This window comes from Macrosteles quadrilineatus, unplaced genomic scaffold (assembly GCF_028750875.1).
Source record: "Macrosteles quadrilineatus isolate MER2022 unplaced genomic scaffold, UCM_ALF_1.0 Scaffold_9__3_contigs__length_116548681, whole genome shotgun sequence".
Classification (NCBI taxonomy): domain Eukaryota; kingdom Metazoa; phylum Arthropoda; class Insecta; order Hemiptera; family Cicadellidae; genus Macrosteles; species Macrosteles quadrilineatus.
In genome coordinates, this window is record NW_026542602.1 from 12,824,663 (window position 1) to 12,840,163 (window position 15,501).

Genomic DNA, 15,501 nt, shown 5'->3' on the forward strand with positions numbered 1-15,501 from the left:
AGCTACAGGAAGTGTCGCGTTATGTTGGGGAAATGAGAAACCTCACTCTTGTCTGATACCAACTTTCGTCCCCCTGCTTCACATTTCCGGGGCGGATTTCGTTTTGAAATTAGCTCCAGAGTGATTTATAAACTCACGTGTTTTTGGTCGGTTATTAAGGTTTATTCCATTGTGTTTGTCTAGTTCTATGTATGCCAGAGCACGTTGAATTACAATGAAAACACTAAACATATAAAAAAATTGGTCTAAAATCAAATTATGTGGTCATTTTAATCGAACATACAATCGAGTTGTATAGGTTAGTAAAACGTATCTAAGATTACATTTATAATTTAAACTTAAATATAATAGTTTACGAAAAGGTTATACAGTATTCAGAGTGTTACATACTATGAGTATATTAGATTGAAAGGCGAACAGTTAAAAAAAAATACATTTAGGGAAGTACTATACCCAAAGTTATTTTAATACTGCCAAAATGTACGCACTTTTAGTATTTGTTACACTAATGAGAGTTTCTCAAGACAAGTAAATCCTAGTTTTAATACAAAATCTCTTAATAATTTTACGTATATTTACTATGCACGGTTTGATCGGTTGAACCGTATTTTATTTGCCTTGAAACTAAGTCAGTACACAAATTTTTAACACTAATAAAGATACTAACGATATAGTTGCTTAAGATGTGAATTTAGTCCATAATGTTCACTGTACAACTTTAAACAATAAGACACATTCAAATGTCAAAATCGTAATTATGTCAATAAACTAAATAACTTCTTGATCAGATTACAAGATTCACACAGTTTGTGAATAAACTGTCGTAATGAATACGCAATTTCCCTAAAGAAACCGTTTAAAAGTTTTCGTGAAAATATCTTCGCTTCAAAGGGCCATACAACCACACAATCAGTAATATCGGTTGATAAATGTTATATGAGTGTGTAACTCATGACCACACCACGAATGGTCCCAGCTCATTAAATTACATTGGTAAGCGAAAGTATGACTTACTTTAGTGATTTGACAACTGAAAATAAATCAAGAATAATTTAATTGACGTAAGAGTGGACTGTACAACAGGTTACAGACAAAACGTACGAGTTGGAGACAGCGTGTTTTGTAGGACATTTTCAATCAGGGCAGGTTGTAGTTGGTGCTGATTTAGTCGTTAATCTTTGAGCAGAGCAGGCAAAACCAGCTAGGAGGACCATTTCTGTGTATCAATCAAGTAGAGGCTGCAAAAACGTCTGCAAGAAAAGGATACGCTTGGAGCTTCAGTAGTTTGTTGTTAGTGTCTGTTGTAAACGCGACAAAACAGTTTAAGGATGCAATTGTAAATGTTTTATACTAAGCTGCGTAACAAGGTTGGGTTTAATTTTTGTATCAGTTTCAATATACATTTGTTTCTTGCTGATTAATTTTTGTTGAAAATCTAGTAAATATAGATGGGCGATTTTTTTTATTAGATGACGTATGTATAAAACAGTATTACGCCACAAATAATTGTAATATAAATAAAACTATTTATGTGTGGAGTAACGAAGACTCTCATCCGAGCTAAAGCATATTTTTAAGGATTCTTACTAAAAGCAAACTGTTGTGGTTTTAGATAATCCTGAATTAACTTTTTTTGCGTTTGGAAAATAATTGAATGCCCCAATCTTGTATTAATATAAACGTAAACAGAATCATGTATCTATTTTTTAATTGAATATGACGATAATATTGTAATATATGTTGAATAATCGTCAGGCATAAAATGCGTTGTGCATTGAATAAGATGCACCGCGAATCTTTGCAAAAATATCACAAATTTTAATTAATTTGAGCTTGAGGTAAATATTTTTAGCATTTTTGCTACATAACTAAATTTTTGTTTAATTTTGTTCTTTACCTGGTATTGAAATGCAACTCCGTCAGTTGGTCAGTGGCTGCCTCTGATTAAGTATTGCATCTGTGCCGCGTCGCATGTTTTTCAGTTGAAGCCCACCCTCCTGTCAACCAAAAAGATATTAATTAGATATTAAAATTGTACTGTAATGTATAAATATAAAATAAAGTTTACATTAAAAGGACGTTAAAGATATACTTCTTTACAGAGGTCCACATAAATAAAATGTTTCTATAAAATGTTTTTTCCACATGGTGACATATTCCATGGTAAAAAATGGAGGCGAGGTCTGACAAGACGAATGGCACGGCCAGCTGTTGACCAATAATTATCTCCCGCCATTTTTCACCGCCACCTTCTGCCATACAACAAACTCTGTTACACTGGGAGAGGTCCCGACATTGTTCATATATCAGGATGACCTTGTTTCAAATATCATGTACACAATGTACTGGAGGGGTTTGATATTTATGCTTGTCAGGGTTGATCTACTTCAGGAGTTGTATGTCGATAATTGTAGGGTATTATATCTGTTGAGTTGTTAATTTAAGATGTGGGGAAGATTTTTTTCATATTTTTAATGCATTAATAATCCGTTTAGCCGTTTAATCTCATAAACTCCGATTTCTAGTAGTTCACATAATAATAGGTTACATACAAATTAACCTTTACACACCTTAATGTAGTAACGGGTGGGAAAAGTGTGATGATTTCTATTGTGTATGACGAAGAATGGAGTAAGCGAAAGTAATCGCCATTAGAGTGTTCTACGTGAATGGTGTTTTTAGCCATAACAGTGAAACTATATTTATCCTTGTAACAAAATTGTATTGTTGTTTAACTGTGAAATTTGATGGATACGTGTATAATGCACCTTAAAATTGTATCTTTGGCTCTATAGTAGACATCATCTTTCGGTACCTTACTAACGGATATAAAGTACTATAACTTCGAAGAAGTTGGTTGCTATTGAGACATTACAACGGTAATTTCGTAGAATAGAATTCAATGGTGTGAAACGAAAATAATGATTTTGTGCAATGGCAATTTAAATTGACAGAATTAATAGTACTGAATTTATTTTTGAATCCAAAAGCACTTGATGTTTAAACTTCATATATTACTGAGTTTATCATAGCTATTTGATTCAGTAACTTGAAATACCCCCTTTTTTAAATGATTTCCAGTCGTTCTAATGTGACGTCATACAGGATCTACTATTTATGAAGAGGACATAAAAGACATTAATGCTAATTAATGATACGTTAATTAATTAATTATATTAATTGATTTTAAGACATTAATGATTATTAATTGATGCACGATATTTAACCTCCGAAACGGGAAAAAATTTAAATCTTGCGTGTTTTACAATTAAGAGGGCTCAAATATATTTTTAACCCTCGGACCGCACAGGTAAAACACTTAATAACGCCACGAGGCTTGAGGAGGAATGGGAAATTCACTCGGCCAGACTCTCGGCCAGTGGACCGATCTAATGTAGTCTGTTTCACGTAAATCACTCGACCTCAGATTTTAATGAGATCGCCCAAGGGTCCTGAACAGCACGGTAAGATACACGTCTGTTCGCAAAAGTGGTTTCATATCATTTGGGTTATTTTTTATTATTTTCTCCTCAAAATTGTAAGTCGGTTTAATTTTTATGTTTTTTTTCTGGTTTAAGAAGAATTTTATTGATCAACAACTAAAAAAGTATTTAAATATAACAATGTGCCATTGCTTCAAATTATAGGTTGAAAGCGTGTGTAAGTAGGAACCTAGGAAAACAGCGTGGTCGGGGCTATTTTATGGCATCTAAGTAGGTTAGTGATATAAACAAACATTACAAGTTTGAGTAATTATATGTAATACCGAATATTGAAAATTTTATATATATTTATTATTCAAGGTTATTTACTTATGAACATGCTCACGTATTCGTTTTTGAGTAACTGAATTTTAATAGGGTTGCAAGAATATTTTTCTTTGAATTATCACATTGTTTTTCAAAACTAGCGTTCAAATATTCGTTGAAATCGCGTTTTTTGTGATCCTAGCCATAGGAGTGATAGTGGAAATTATGAAGTCGACAAATAGGCAAACCAGTTCCGTTCAGAGTCGTGTCGATGTGTGGTGATGCCTACATAATATTGCGGATACCTAGTTGGCAGTGGGTTGATAAAGAATAATGGAATCACTTGCAGTTTTAGGGGTTACTTTAGGGGTTTATGTTGGTACGAAACAGAAACAATAACGTATTTTGTAGGTTCAGTGACAAGGACAAAGAATACATTTTTTCATCGAGTTTTAGGAGCTTAGCCGATCCAGTTTCTCAGCATTGTCAAGAATGTACAGTAAATGATTACTGCATAAAATAATTTCACTTAGAATAAAGATACGTAGAGTACTTACATAGTCCCCTATATCATTTCCATCTTTACTGATGTATATTTTGATGGAACCACTATACTAAAAGATTCTGCGCAACTGCATTAAAGAAATGGTAAAACTTAAAATAGTTTCTGATTGACGATTCATTTGACCTCGTGCAATTCATCCACATAACAACAACCCCTAGTGGCCTTAGGTGGTTGAAAATTGACTTGGCAGCCTCACCTCACTGGCTGTGATTTATACGGAGTTGCTGTGAGGCTGTATACTAACATAGCCTGTTGGATAACGTCCATTTTAAACCCCTTCGCCCTTAGTTTAGGGTAAATATTACTTGCTTTGAGGTGTGGGTGTTTTTAAGTTTTTTTAGAGCCCTATTAACTCCATTTGGATTATTTACGATCGGTTTAAAGATTAAGCAACAATTTCCTTATTAGTAAAAAACCTTCCTTATTTTACGAATAGAACATTAACCGACAGAGATGATACAAATGTTTACTAATTGTTGAAGTATGACATTACGGCCTTAAAATCTAATCCAGAAGTGCATTGTATAACGTAATTTTGTAAAACGTACCTCGTAGATAAAGCAAATGGCCGAAAGAACCGACTCTTCTCGACACAGATTTAATCCTGGTGTTAGCAAAACATTACATTTAGGTTAACCAGGTAGGCTTTACCATACGTAATGACTTTATAACACTCTTCTAATTACACTAAGCAAATGTTGAAAAATTAAAAAACGTTATCCTTTAACTACAAGACCAATCCTATATCGTTGTCCATTCAAGTTTACAGGTCTGTTTTGGTGGATTTTCGTGCATGAATTTAGCCCAAAAAACACATGTTTGCCGCCTGCGTTAGTCGAACGCTTTCATTACGTTCTGCTGTACAGTAATGCACTACTGTGGAATCACCTGTTTTCGTTCTGTGTTTATAACCTTTGAAAGTTCATCATAACATTGTTTCCTAAGCAAAAATCTGTGTATTATCATAGATAAAACATACTCCCCCAATACTTGTGTTGGTTAGTCTATGGTATTATGCAATAGTAATGTTTGATAAAGTATCATTTTTTTATTCTTTCAACAAAAAAAACATTGTTATTGTTTCAGCTACTGTTTCATTTTCCAATAAACAAAAATATACACAAATAAAAGCTTTAAATATAAGGTCTAACTTTGGTATAACTTAAGAAATTGTATTAGTTTTGAAATGTTCCTAACTGAAATTAATAAATATTCCAATGTCTGTTTTTAAGGAAAAAATAATTGGTCTTTGTAGTGTAGCTAAAAGTTACGTTTAACGAGTGAAAGTCGGTCATTATGGAATCCGTACGGTGGGACCAAAAAACGGATTTCGACAGTTTATCGTATAAAATACCTTTACTGTACTCGTATGGTAATTCCCTTATTTTCTGTATTAGTAACGTAATAATATACAGTAGTATCCTGCGTTCTTAATATTCTATTTTTAGGATGCAGAGGGATTGGACCCAGAATCACATTGTGTAACTTGATGGCCTTTACTGTATGGCTATTAACCCCGACCCCGACTTTCTGTCAGGCCTATGGTGTAGTTCCCATCTCTATGGAAGGTAATTACGATGTTAATGTACCTATTTTGATGGCAATCAACGCCTGAGGGCACACGGTAGATTATGTGGGTGTCAATCACTGGTTTAATTACTGGATGCAACGTATAGCTGGACTATGGTGCAGCAATAAGCGGGTAAATGCTGTGCAGCATGTGCATAGAATGTCTGGTAACGCATAGCTGAAATTAATACCCAGGATTCCTCAAATTATTGGACGTAATTTATAAAGATTGCCAATACCCTGGGAGTACGACCTGAAAACATGTAAATAAATGATAATATAAAAAAGGTTTTAGATTTCAACACAGCAAGCACATTAATCGAAGTTTACGTAAATGGTATTTTCGTGGTTGAACTCTCACTGCAGTTCTCGATCAATTTTATCTTTGGTTTTGGGCAAGTAGAACTTCATAGAGTTGTTCCGAAAACGTTTAAAATAGTCGACCCTACAATAAGTGACTAATGAGCTTGTAAAATCCTTCATATACATTTGTTTATAATATTTGAATGGTAATCCAATGGACTTAAAAACCAAACAGTTGATATTAGTGAATATAGTTTATCTTTAGGTGTTTACAACGGATCCAGTCATCGTATTTTTTTAAGTATGAAAAGATATAGAAAATGCTATATTTTAAGCTACATTTGATTTACTTTTGTACTTTTGGAAATATGTGTTTATTGGAATCGTGAGTTTTGCACAGCCTGTGATTAATACTAAACAGTAATGACTTGCGGTTGGTCAACTAGATTACCCATCTTCCCAGTGGTATTGTCTTGTATATTGGCCTAGCCTAAATCATAACTTGCAAGCTTAGCATATACAGTATAGCACAATTATTATTAGTAACAATTAATATCGGAGATTTTCACCAGTGAGGCATCTATTCTTTTTAAATTACGTTGGCATTGTTCATGAGATCTAAAAATTACATACATCTAAAAATTACATAATAGAGGATTAAGGTTTTTTCGCCACAATATTTAAAGTTTATAAGCGCTTGTAAAGTTGTAGTTGGCATTGAGAAGTAAAAAGTATAGGTCTACTGCACACAGCAATTCTGATGTACACCTCATGTTTAAATCAGCATCTTCTGTATCAGGTTTGCATTTTTCGTACAGTAAATTATGGTGCCAAATACAATATGTTTTTCATTGTGTAACAGCTGATTGTAGAAAATTTCATTTCAGCTACACGATCATTATATTCGTATTGAATCACCTTCGTATTTAGTTGTTGAAATTTATTCCGTAGATCAGTTCTGTATGACTGTTTTTTTAACTACCGAAATAGTTCTACCACTAGCACCAACCAATATTTTCAACATCATCTCTTCTAATAATCACCCTCTACATTTCGATTTATGTTTATAATCAATATATCAATACGATGTAGACACACAGTGTAGTTAATGTAATAAGTGTCCTGTAGTTACTTTCCAACTACGTATATTACAATATTATACAATATAATTGTTTTAAATTTTATATTACACTATCAATATGAGTGCATTATATTTTACGTAAAGTGTTGCGATTACATTGATATTGTTGTCATGTTATACATTTTGACCCTTGCGGTAGATGTGATGTGACTCATCCATCATACCCTCGTCCTGCCATCAATGTCACTCTGGGCTCATTTTTTTCGGTTTCTTCCATCAAAGCGTTACCAAAACTGCCACTATAAAATAGGTTAGTGAGTCCAAAATTCTTTGGCATTTAATTTTCACATCTTAGTTCTTTTTATTTGTTTTTTTGGAGATTAAAGTATTCAAAGATTAGAGGATTTGAAGTAGTATCCTTAAAGTTTAATATGATTCAGAAGCTACAACAATGACATTCGTGGTATAAATATTTTATATCATTTTCGTCAATATACCTTGGCTTATGAATTTCATCAATTGTTAACAAACTATGCAGCCTAATCAACTGACGCAGGGCTACCAACTGCCAATCCTCGTGACACGTGTCATTCTCTAGCGCATATTGGCAACACTGTTGCGGCTAAACCCCTTAATATCTTCATGTGGGATTTTAGAGAGATCCTGCCTACGGAGGATTATCAGTGTTGTACGCTTTCAGGTTTCTACGTGTTATTGGTATTATGCTTAAGCGATATATTTTAATGCTGTTTGTATATTATTCTGTTTGCTTTACCGTAGTTGTTGGTTTTAATTCGTCGGTGGTTTTTATGGATAGACAAGACGTTTATTGGTGGATTTGGATCAAAATGTTCGGGTTCAGTAATTTAATATGGTTATTTGCACTAGGCTATCATATGTTAGCATAACTTCGACTTGTTTTTACTGTTAAATTATCACAACAATTATTGATTCTTATCAAGCTATCAAATTCAACAAACCAGCATTTACAAATTATTTCCGTCTTGTTTACATTTTTAAAATAAAAGTTCAAGAAACCACTTTTCAAAGGTTAATATTAATGTTACATTGATCTTTATTTATAAAATGCCCTCTTAACTTTAAGACGTAAGTCTTTTTTATACGCAAGTGAAGGAATTAATGTGGTTTAATAGGGGAAAGGAGTGAGCTGTTTTACAACAAGTACCAATTATTTTTATTAGACAGCAGTAAAATAAAACTGTTTTATTTTACTTGCAGCACTATGTTTTGGAAAAGTTGATATTTTTTAACACGTCATTGTGACTTAGACTACTAACATCCATTTTCACATACCATAGCTAATTTAAGGTTGCCTGTTCAAATATCATTTAAGAAAAATAAATAAATATCTGGTTCCTGTTTCAGGTGTGTTGTGTGGGTGTTCAGATAAGAGACTTGTGAGTAAATTAAATGTTAAACGACATTCCTGTTTGAGTTGTAATTGCATTGTCCTACCTTAAACAAAATCTAGAGTTACTGTTAATTTTGGAATTTTATAGATGTTTTACCAAACAATCGCTTGCCTGCATACATAAATTACAATCAGTCAGTTACTCATACGCAACTACCAAGTTTTTTAATACCTATGTCGAGTAAAAAATTATCTGTTTATTATTTACTTATTTATCATTTTATGACGGGAAAATTGCTGATATTGACTAACTAGGTTTATACCAGTCTGACAAAGTGGATATATATATATATATATATATATATATATGATTGAAGAAGAAGAACAGTTAATCACCCATTCTTTCTAGGACTTTGATGTAAACCGAGGCCATATGAAAAAAAAGATTGACCTGTTTCCATATCCAGATAGCCAGAGTGGGCAACATCACGTGGAATGGCCAGAGATTATGAGCATGTAGGTTTACAGCACGTTGGGGAACGCGCAGCTATGAAAATAACAAACAAAAAAAAACATACTGGGCAAAATTTAGGTATGAACAAAATCTCATTTTAGTGTTTGAAATGAGATTTTTTTACGAAACGATGTAACTGTTCCTCAAATTAATATATCCTCTAAGGTTTGTTTATTGGATTATTTTCGAGATAATAACGGTTATAAGCATTTTAACGACAAACTACAAACTACTATACATTTTAGTTCTAAAATATACGGAATTCAAATTTTAACACTGCTAATGTACCTTAAGGTGTAACGTTACGTTAAATCAAACAACTGCAAGTGCTGTAGACAAACTATTTATTTTCTCGTATCTGCATGCCGTCCTTTGTGAGGTGACGCCCGTCTCCTGTTTCTAGGATGAGAATTCCTCCTCTAAACTTGAACCGTATCACGTGACCAAAGCGCCAACGAGGGCTGCGAGTCAAGTGGAGGGGTTTTGGAGGGAGTTTATTGCCAAATAAAACAAATCCTGACCGCCTGCAGGACGTTTATGGCGGGGAAACGCGCTTTCAATCAAACCTGCCCACTACTTTATTTATTGACTAATGCACTGCCTGCAACTGTTTTTGGGATTAAATGGGGTACAAACTGTGCTTTGGAATTTAGTTTTGTAGGCTCTAGTTTAGGATTTTCTATTTCACATTGTGTCCGTTTTTTTGAGGCTTTCTCAAAGAAGACCTTATTGCAATCTATAGTTATTTTTCATTTTAAAGATTCAACTATAATAATAAATTTGCAAACAGTTTTTTTTATGAAAATGCTTATTCTTCAGTTATTGAAGTATTGAAGTTTTATATTTAATCCATATTCTTGGAAAGTCTTGCGCAAAGACAAACTATTTCCGTGTAAAAAGGCTATAATTTGTATACAGTTAGTTTTGTAATTACGATAGCGAATTTCCCCATATGAAGGTAGCTGCAGTCTATTATGTGGTAAAACTCTTACTAAACTAATAGTTACAGTTTAGTCTTGTTAGTTAATAATTAAATTGCAATTCTTGACGTACATGAAAATTTGGTTTTTAGTTAGGGTTGTAGTAAACTGTATTTTAATCTGGTGCCTCAAAAGCTAATCCCCACGACTAACAAATCTAATTACACAATTGTACTGTTATATTGTACGGTATGTTTACCTCTTTGTTAGAGTTTGAAGTTTTTCACCACGTAATAGTATATTACCAAGGTAGCCTAACTTCCTATTTAATTAATTTTTCAAATTTTAATAACGTTCTTAATCTTTGTTATTAAAACAAAAATAATGAGCCTAATAAACACAGTCCTTCACTATTACGACGTGACCCCAAACCCACACACTAACATGACATGTTCTCTTTGACCCGTATATTGTGATACAGATGACGCCAATCATAATATGCAAATGTGTGTGATTTTTCGTCAACGGCGCCACTGCTCCCTGCGGATCAACCTTTTCATGCGATATTCATCTTACATTCCCGGACTGTATCAGACATTCCCTATGGGAAGTTATCGTGGGAGAGGGGTATCTTTTGTTTGTAAATTGGAGGGTGTCAAAAAATATTTTAACTACCTGCTTTTCTTTTGGGCGTTGCCATTATGAGAGAAAAGCTAGTCTATAGCTTAAACATTGCATTGATTTATCAGAACATAGAATTACTAAGGTAAGGGATTTTTTTAACATATCTTTATGAAATGAAATGAAATGAAAATGTGCTTTATTGTACAATTTAGAACATAAATACATTTTTTCACAGACACATAAAAACAATGGTTAATAACCGTCTGTTTTGTTGGCACTAGAGTTGTTCCATTACTTAAGATTAGAATAGTAGGCCTATTGAGCACTAAAAAGATTTATTAATATTTCTGAAATAAAGACATAAGAGAAAAGATATAAGAGAGAACGAAATATTATTACATAAGTGATAAGAAACAAAAACATACTGATCCTAACAAATCTGTTGACGAGTTTCATATACAATTATTTAGATTCAAAAGTTAAATTCTGTCACTATCCCCCATCTATACTTCCAAGCATTTTCTAGATAACTAGCTAAAGCTCGCCAATTCCTCCCATTTATAAATTGATGATATTCTATTTCGTTTAAAAAAAGTTTTCCCAGCCACAAATGTCTTATGTGTTTTAAAATCGGACAAAGTGCAATAAAATTATAGACTGTTTCATTTTCATTTAGGTTACATAAAGAACATCTATAATTTTGATTGAGCCAAGGCTTGTAGTTCAGGTTGATAAGCTCTAATCTTGCTTTAAGAATCCACGAAATGGTACGAGTATTGTTGAGTTTGAGGGGACTCTTATATCCAAGTTCAAGGTCGAGCGTGAGTAACTGGCTGTGGTGGACGGAGGTGCGCGCTCGACCAACACACTCCCCCCTCCACCTACAACGTAGCCCCTCCGCTACCGACCTCAACTGTTCGCTAAGCTCCGCTAAATCATCATTTTGAAAATTAATATTTATATTAAATTGTTGTCCCAGAAGCTTCCATTCTTTACTCCAAAATACATTCCTTGAAATAATTTGTTTAGCTAAAATTTTGGGCAATCTCCCTGCTGGTAACGTTAAACATTTCAATAAATAATTTAGATTTACATTCAAAGTATAAAAGTATAACTTTTCACAGCATGTTTCCAAATATAATGCATAATTTGGTGTGTTAAAAGGTAAAGAGAATAATTTTTTGAGAAATATTTTTTGAACAGATTCTATTTGATCGCTTTCTATACATCCCCACACTTGAGCTCCGTAGCAGATTGTAGCTCGCACTACCGCTTCGAAACAACACATTTTAGAACATAGCGGTACTTTTGGGTTTTTAAATAAAGCACTCCAGACTGAATTAACAGCAAATTGACCTATTCTGGCTTTTTCTTTGAAATGATTACTCCATGAAAGGGAACTTGTGAACGTGATTCCTAAATATTTGTTCTCATTTACCACCTCAATAATTTTACCCATATACCACCATTTGTCGCTCGTCTTCAATTTCCCACCATTTCTAAAAACAATAATCTTTGATTTATTTAAATTTACAGTTAAATTCCATGTCCCACAGTAGGTTTCTAAATTTTTTATCATGTGCTGCAGCCCGGTACTAGTTGGAGACAGAAGAATAATGTCATCAGCGTAAAGCAACATATTTATTTTCGATCCACCAAAATGGCATCCACCTCCTACCGCCTCCGGCAGGTCATTGATAAATAAACTGAATAAAGTCGGTGAGAGATTGCAGCCTTGCCTCAGACCTGTGTTAGTTTCGAAACTGTCAGTTACACCTCCTTCACACCACACACTCGAACTGGTGTTGTTGTAGTAGTTTTTTAATACATTCAGCATGCGCGTCGATAATCCCAAACTTGACAGTTTAAAAAACATTGATTTTCGATCGATTGTATCAAAAGCCGCACTAAAGTCAACAAAAAACGCATAAAGTTTCCCCCCTTTTTGTGATAGACGTAACTTAACCATACAAGCAAGATTAAAAATGTTATCAATGGTGGAGTAACCTTTCCTAAAACCCGCTTGGAATTCCGTTAATATTTCATTTTCTTGAACCCACGTTTGTATTCTATTGTTTATGAGACTTGTGAAAATTTTGGCCACGCTATCAATAAAAGATAATCCACGGTAGTTTTCAACTAAATCGAGGTCTCCTTTTTTGTGTAGAGGGAAAATAATTGAGGTTTTGAAAGATTTTGGAACAATTTCACTTTTTAAAATTTTGTTGTAGATTATTAATAAAATAAACAAAAAATTTTCGGGTGCGTTTTTGAAAAATTCATAAGGAATTCTATCTGACCCCGGGGCCTTATCACACTTTAATGTTTTCAAAATATTTTTCAGTTCAGCAAGAGTGAAGTCACTATCTAATCGGCAGTTATCTATAAGCGGTTCCGCATAGCTGATCGCACCTGCTCTGATTGGGGGGATTCAATAAATTCCTAAAATGTGTTATCCATCTTTCAGGCGATATTTCTCCCACAACATTACTCCCACAACATTACTACCTTTCTTTTTTAATGTGTTTATGGACCGCCAAAAAGATTTACTGTCACATTTTATATTACTTAAATCAAATATAACTTTATCATAATAAGACCTTTTCTTTATAACACACAATGTCTTATAAATATTTAACTGTTTTATATAATCGAGTTTGACTATCTTTGAATTTGTTTTCCTATATATGTTAAGAAGCCTAAACATTCTTTTTCTTTCAGCTAAGCATTTGTAGTCAAACCATGGCTGCTTATTTCCTACTTTATTTTTTCCTACGACATTGTTTTGTTTGTGTTCAGACGACCTTAAGATACACTCCATTAACTCATTCACATTGTCCTGGTTGTTATTTGAGATTTTAACTTGCACTAAGTTCAGCTTAATACGTTCATTGTAATTTAAACAATCATTGGTGGACCATTTTAATTTAGGTAATAAAGGTAATAGCTTCCCCTCATTCTGTCCCTCTGCACCTGGGCTCACAGCAATTAAACTAACTTCACAAGGGAGATGGTCAGACCCCGGGTATGGCACAACTTTAAAATCACTAACCATGGATAGACAGTTTACAGATACCAATGCATAATCAATAACTGAAGAACCCACTGACCTTATAAACGTGTACTCCCCGTCCTTATCACTTCTGGATCTCCCATTCAAAATAATAAATCCCATGTTGTTCATAACATCTAGAATCTTACGCCCTCTCACATTAACTGTCTTATCTTTTGATCTTCTACCATCTTCAAGGTTTGTTGTTATATGCCCTATCTCTCCACCTGAATATCCCTGTTCTTCCCCAGTTCTCCCGTTTAAATCCCCTAACAGAACCCAATTATCCATTTCATTATTACTAATTAAATTAACTAATTCCTCAAAATCTCGCTCCCAGTGGTTATAATTTAAATATAATGGCAGGAAACAAATTGAATTTTGTGCATTAATGAAACTCGCCTTTACAATATTATAATTATGGACCTTATCAACTTCTAAACAATCAATAAATTTTGACCTTTTATTGATAGCAATGATTTCCCCTCCACTATATCTCCCCACCCTTCCTTCTCTCACTGCTAACTTGAAAAACAAACTAAAATTTGACAATTTATCCGAAACTATATTAATATCAGCTTCTGAAATAAAAGTTTCTAACATAAAAACTAAATCATAACTTCTTAAAAATTCTAAAAAATAATTATCATTGAGCTTGTTTTTAAGTCCACAAACATTGCATTGATTTATCAGAACATAGAATTACTAAGGTAAGGGATTTTTTTAACATATCTTTAGCTTTGACTAGAAGCTCAGCAAACAACATCAATAATAAAAACCATGTTATATACGTTATATACGTTCCCCCAAATCGCAACACATTAATTTACAGAAAGACCAAAACTTGATATTTGATTGCGAAGTATCTAAACAACGTATTTGGCCTTTGATTTGCTTTTAGTATTATTTGGTTCGGTGTTACAAAATTTTGGATAAAATCTCGAAACCACTTTATCTTTGTTGGGTTTCTTGTTTGTATCCATTTACTATGTGTTTATCTCACACTAATAGCATTTTTGACGTTTTTTGAAGTGGCCTAAACAGTATTTTTTTGCTATCTGATGACAACTTTTTAATGTATAGCATTATAGATAAGTATCCAGAAAAAAAAACACATATGTATAACAATTACCCTCATCTTGGGTTGAACCAACATTGTTTAAGACATACAATATATCTAATCAACAACATTTTAGTAGTATGTTATGTTTTTTATCGAATATCTGCAACATGCTGTTGGGTTACAAGTAATAAAGATGCATAAAACCCGATTTAAACACTTTAAGCGTCTATCACTGTATGGTTGTGTAATATTTATACCCTACGATAAAAAAAGCATTTAATTGCGAGCGATTCTCTTATCGTGCATTTAAATTTTATAAACCCTCATTTACCCTCTTAGCCCTTTTGGCCTTAGGTGGTTTAAAATTGACTTGGCAAGCACTACCTTCCAGCTGGTGATTTATACAGAGCTGCTGTGAGACTGTATACTAACATAGCCAGTTGGATATGGTCCATATATGACCCTACTTTCCCGACTTGTGTCCTGAAAATGACGGTTATTTGTGGACTATCCAATCCAGTTGGTATTGTAATTTAATGTCCGTTTTTTTTAGTTCTGCATAAAGTACTTACTAAATTAAGAAACAATATCCTGAGCGGTTTAAAACCACAATTGTAATTTTATGCTGAATATTATTACTAGTATTTGCACAATTATAATTTTCTCGGTTTTTGTTTCACTTTAATTTG

The 15,501-nt window shown here is 33.3% G+C and overlaps 1 protein-coding gene and 1 long non-coding RNA gene across 8 annotated transcripts in view; one reads left to right on the forward strand and one right to left on the reverse strand.

Moving 5' to 3' along the window:
* Positions 1-15,501, forward strand: part of LOC129002312 (tyrosine-protein phosphatase Lar-like) — a 679,394-nt gene that overhangs the window by 279,376 nt on the left and 384,517 nt on the right. The window lies entirely within an intron of this gene.
* Positions 1-15,501, reverse strand: part of LOC129002313 (uncharacterized) — a 74,879-nt gene that overhangs the window by 21,935 nt on the left and 37,443 nt on the right. The window contains exon 3 of the long non-coding RNA XR_008491567.1: positions 1,898-1,997. This is a non-coding gene — a long non-coding RNA (uncharacterized LOC129002313). The remainder of the gene's footprint in view (positions 1-1,897; positions 1,998-15,501) is intronic.